The sequence below is a fragment of the Cannabis sativa genome, chromosome 9 (assembly GCF_029168945.1).
Source record: "Cannabis sativa cultivar Pink pepper isolate KNU-18-1 chromosome 9, ASM2916894v1, whole genome shotgun sequence".
Lineage (NCBI taxonomy): Eukaryota > Viridiplantae > Streptophyta > Magnoliopsida > Rosales > Cannabaceae > Cannabis > Cannabis sativa.
This window is the reverse complement of record NC_083609.1, coordinates 57,701,453-57,707,452: the sequence shown is the minus strand read 5'-3', so window position 1 is coordinate 57,707,452 and position 6,000 is coordinate 57,701,453.

Genomic DNA, 6,000 nt, shown 5'->3' with positions numbered 1-6,000 from the left:
CCAATAAAATAATATAAGATTAGAGAACTGTAAGAAATTAAGAGAAGGATTTTTACGTGGTTGGGGCGTTAATGAGCCTTAGTCCACGAGTCAGTGTATTTATGAGTGTGTTAAATACAGAGAATGTTCTTGGTGAGTATTTACTCTTCTTGCTCTTATGCAATCCCAAATTCTCGATCCCCTTTAATGAGCTTTGAGAGGGTATTTATAGTATTTTTGGTGGGGCGATTCCTAGGCTTATTGTACACGTATCTCTGTAAATATCCATAAAGTTGGGTATTCCCAATGAATATACCATGGGTAATGCATGGTCAAATCCCTAGGTGCTGTAGGGCTTTTATGTGGAATGTCCTTATTGTCTTTTGACTGGTGTGACTCTTTACAGTGTAGCCGTCAATAGACTTAAATGATCATTACTTCATAGGTGCAAATTGGGGGTGGTGTCGTCAGACTTTATTACGTGTAGCAGTCCCAACACGTTTCCTCTCATGCAGCATTAAATGCGAAATGACTACTCAGGGGAAGTCTGACACCTCGTGGAAATGCTTTGATGTTACTTAGGCTTCCGGGAGCATAGGGGGCTTCGTATGCATTCTCAGGGAGGCACGTCCCGGATGCTGCCTTCTTTCATAAAGACTTAGCGAATAATTCAAGTATTAAGATGTTTTGATCCACGTGTCCCTGTCCGGTTGGTCCACGTATATTGGGCAAAATCAGGGGCAACAACTACTATGGATATTGTGTTTTGCAAAAGTTATTAATTAGACTCTCTGTTTTGTTAAATGATAAAATGGATCTTGTATTTTCTAAAATTGTATAAATAGGACCCTCAACTGATTTTTTGTCAATATAAACTTAATAATAATCTGATCTAGAGATGTTATGACAAAACTGATTACATTTTCTGTATCTGTTCATGTTAAAAATTATCTTAAAGTTGGTTATATTAAAAAATAAAATTGTTAAAAATTGAGCTCATGGTCTTATTTGTACAATTTTGGAAAATATATGGTCCATCTTATCATTTAATAAAACAGAGAATCCAATTAGTGACTTTTACAAAATACAGGATTCAAAATGGTATTTAACCTTTTCTCTCTTCCCAATAACTACTCTTACCTTTACAAAAAGGGGAATTTTCAAAAGGGGAGTTATATTTGCACCCCTTAAACTTATAAATACACCTCATTATTAAAAAAAAATATAAACTTAAATAATTTTTAAAAATTATTCTTAATATTTTTTAAAAAAAATTTCTTCACATTATTTTATGTTAATTTTAATACTTATTTTGATTTTATTTTCATAATTTTTTCTAACTCATGTGTATTTTTTTTTATTTTTTTCTTAAAAAATTTCACATAATTTTTTATTTTAATTTTTTTATCATAATATTTAAAATACATTTTATTTTTGTTTGATAGGTATATTTTTTAAGAATATGAATTGAAAGAAAAAAGTTAAAAAAAATTAGTACAATTAAAAATATAAATTTTATATAAAATAAAAATTATCAAAATGGGGTGCCTTTAGAACTTTTTGGGGTGTAAATAAAATTTCTCTTTTCAAAAATACCATTTTTTATATTTTATTTATAATTTTATGGTCTAAATTTTTTAATTATAGAAATACTTGTAAAGTTTTAAAATTACAAAAATACATTTTGTTCAGAAAAAAAGTAAAAAAAAAACGTAAAATTAACCCCACGACAACTATAAAACAACAAAAAAAAATCTCATGACAACTATAATACAATTATAAAACAACTAAAATATAGTTCATTATTTTCACTAAAGATGTACTTTGTAAATAAAAAAATTCAAAGAGTACAAATAAATTTTTTTCGGTATTGATGTACTTTTGTATTATTTTTCAAATTTTTAATCTATTACGATAAATTTCTCTTTAAAATTTTTTAAGACTCATCAAATATTATAATTAAAGTAAAAATAGATAAATTTATAGTTAATGAAAAATTATGAAACAAATAAGTTAATGAATGGAAAACATGAAAACAACTTAAACATAGACTTAAAATTACTCTTTTTTTTCTTGGAAAACCTCAAAGAAATTTACTGTGATCACGTGAAAACTCACCTCCGAGGGGGTTGGACCAAGTCTGGGTGGGTTTTGACGGTACCGGGTTGGACTAGTCTTTTTTTTTTTTTTGTTAAATATCATTTTTTATACATTTTTTCATATAAAAAAAAAAAAAAACAGAAAAAATGAAAGAAGAAGAAAAAAAATAAAAATGATATAGCATTGTTTAGAATCATGTTTTTTTAAGTTTATGTTTTTAGGACTAAATAAAAAATGCATAAAAAAATAATATATATTGGACTGTGTGACAGTCAGTAGTCTCGTGATCCGTAAGGGGAAATACCGGGTAAGCTGTGCAATCCCACACCGCCTGGGGAAGGTCAAGTGGGATGATTCTGAGACTGTGTAGGTATGGGACTACACAGTTGAAGAGGGCTTAAATGGATTGATTGGTACTACCTATGTCAACAAGGTGCATCTTGTTTTTCGGTAGCCCATCACGAAAAAACTCCAGCGCTAAGCCGTGCTTGGCACGGAGCAATTTCAAGGATGGGTGACCTCCCAGGAAGTTTTCCCGGGAAGCGTGCGAGTGAGGACAAAGCACGCCGGAAACACTCGTGTTGGTCCGTAGGCCGGTCATCAATCCGAGCTTGGTAGAGTGGGCGTACTCGTGTATAAGAGCCATTCATTCCGTGGGTGTAAGGACCCAATGGAGGCTTGAAGCGGGGACGTTACAATTGTGACAGTCAGTAGTCTCGTGATCCGTAAGGGGAAATACCGGGTAAGCTGTGCAATCCCACACCGCCTGGGGAAGGTCAAGTGGGATGATTCTGAGACTGTGTAGGTATGGGACTACACAGTTGAAGAGGGCTTAAATGGATTGATTGGTACTACCTTTGTCAACAAGGTGCATCTTGTTTTTCTAAGTAGCCCATCACGAAAAAACTCCACGTTAAGCGTGCTTGGCACGGAGCAATTTCGGGATGGGTGACCTCCCGGGAAGTTTTCCCGGGAAGCGTGCGAGTGAGGACAAAGCACGCCGGAAACACTCGTGTTGGTACGTAGGGCTACCATCAATCCAGAAGCGGTAGAGTGGGCGTACTCGTGTATAAGAGCCATTCATTCCGTGGGTGTAAGGACCCGATGGAGGCTTGAAGCGGGACGTTACAAATGGTATCGAGCCCGGCCGTAGGAAGTGTGGTCGACGGGGACGTCGGACCCCGTGGGGTGATTGTGACGGTCGGTAGTCTCGTGATCCGTAGAGGGGAAATGCGGTAGGGCGTGCAATCCCACACCGCCCTGGGGAAGGTCGAGTGGGATGATTCGGGGTGACCGTGTAGGTATGGGACTACACAATGAAGAGGCTTAAAATGGATCGATTTGGTGCTACATGTCAACAAGGTGCATCTTGTTTTTCGGTAGCCCATCACGAAAAAACTCCACAGTTAAGCGTGCTTGGCCTGGAGCAATTTCAAGGATGGGTGACCTCCTGGGAAGTTTTCCCAGGAAGCGTGCGAGTGAGGACAAAGCACGCTGGAAACACTCGTGTTGGTCTGTAGGGCCAGTCATCAATCCAGGAAGCAGCTAGAGTGGCGTACTCGTGTATAAGAGCCATTCATTCCGTGGGTGTAAGGACCCAATGGAGGCTTGAAGCGGGGACGTTACAAACACAACATGCGTTGTGGATATATTTATGGAATGTGAATTACTGTTGATTAATATAAAAGAGCAAATTATGTCAAGTAACTAGTTAGGAGGGTTATGTCCTACATAGCTCTTCTTACTGGGCGTTAGCTCACGGGTACTCTGTGTGCAGGTAAGGGTAAGGCTAAGCAGTGAGAATGAAGAGCTCGAGGCGTGGACCGCATGTTAGGGGGCTGGCACAGTATTTTGCTTTTAATGTTTTTAACTGCTAAACATTTTGGAGCTATTATTTTGACTTAACTAGTTCTTATTTAAGTTTACAGTACTAAAAGTATTTTGTTTTAAACAATGAGATCTCATGCTTGGATATTTTTCAATAAAGCAGTATTTGATTGTCTTTATCTTATTAAATTGTTTTATACGGACTATCCTATGTGACATCTCGGGAAATCGGGGTGTTACATTATGGTATCGAAGCCTCGACCCGGCGGAAGTGTGGTCGACGAGACGTCGGACCCCGTGAAGCGGGGTGATTGTGACGATCGCATTAGTCTCGTGATCCGTAAAGGGGAAATGCGGGTAGGCTCGTGCAATCCCACACCGCCTGGGGAAGGTCAAGTGGGATGATTCTGAGACTGTGTAGGTATGGGACTACACAGTTGAAGAGGGCTTAAATGGATTGATTGGTACTACCTATGTCAACAAGGTGCATCTTGTTTTTCGGTAGCCCATCACGAAAAAACTCCACAGTTAAGCGTGCTTGGCCTGGAGCAATTTCAAGGATGGGTGACCTCCTGGGAAGTTTTCCTGGGAAGCGTGCGAGTGAGGACAAAGCACGTTGAAAACACTCGTGTTGGTCTGTAGGGCCAGTCATCAATCCAGGAAGCAGCTAGAGTGGCGTACTCGTGTATAAGAGCCATTCATTCCGTGGGTGTAAGGACCCAATGGAGGCTTGAAGCGGGGACGTTACAGACTGATCATGTATAATTTGATTTTATTGGTTGTTAAATTAATGAAACTTGAACCCAACTTAGTAAGTAATCGGATGTAACATGAACCCGGCTTATAATTTTTGAAAGGGAAATTTGAATTTTTATGCATTTTATAAGGGAAAATTAGGGGAAAACTAATAATAAGGGTAATTTTAAAGCCATGACACTTTTACAAAAACCCCTAAAATACCCTCCTCATAATTTCTAACAATTTATCTCACTTTCCCTCTCAATCTCAAACTCTCTCTCTCTTTGCGGACCATGAAAGCACCACACCCACGCCGATCCACCTCCTCCACCGCACAAAACCCACGCCGATCCACCTCCTCCACCGCACCGCTTGACCGCCGCAACCACTGCACCGCTCGACGCCGTGACCACCACGAAAACTGACCAAAACACCACGCGCGATCGGCCACCTCCTCCACCACGAACCCATCTCGACCGAACCACCAGGTCCGATGCAGTCCGATTCAGACCGATGCAGGTCCGATGCTCCATGTGAATGGGTTGGGAAAGACGAAGATCTGATGGGTCCGATGGGGGGGTCCGACGGGGCCGATGGGGACCCGAGGGGGGGTGTCCGATGCTTGCAAGCTAGGGGTCCGACGGGTCCGATGGGGGGTCCGACCGATCCGATGGGCGGTTCGACGGGTCCGATGGGGCCCGATAGAGGGGGTCTGATGCATGTGCGGGTTGGGAAAAATGGGGTTGAGTTATGTGAGGGTTATTTTTGGATTTTTGATAAAAGTGTCATATACTTTTTAGTTTAAAATGTATTGGTTTAAAAATAAAATATTAGGATTTTTAAATTATAGTTTTTCAAATTTACCTTTTTGAAATCTATTTTTTCTGATTTTTAGGTTTTGAATCGGGTAGGTTTACCACGTGGAAGAATTTTCGAGTATAAATGTAACACCCTATCTTTATAGGTATCCGAAACACCTTATAGTTCAGAGAATCACAGCATATAGATTACAAAGCATCTTAGGAAAAGAAGAGGCAATAAAGCCACATAGGAACTTGTCTCCTAGAGATGGCATGTAATGTTTTTGTGAATACACATGTCATGACTCTTCAAGACTTCAACTTGGTTAAGTGAATAAACCAAAACAAACAAAAGAAAAAAATACCCATTTGAAAGCACATATCTTTATTATTACTATAGCTAAAACTCAATAAAATAATTAAAAATGATCAACATCTTAGCAATTCTTCAATCACTCCCATCACTCTACTTCCCACCACAAAATAACAAGATGAACGGCTTTGATTTGTTCTATGTTGTTATTCTCCCTATACAATATACAAGCTACATTTATAT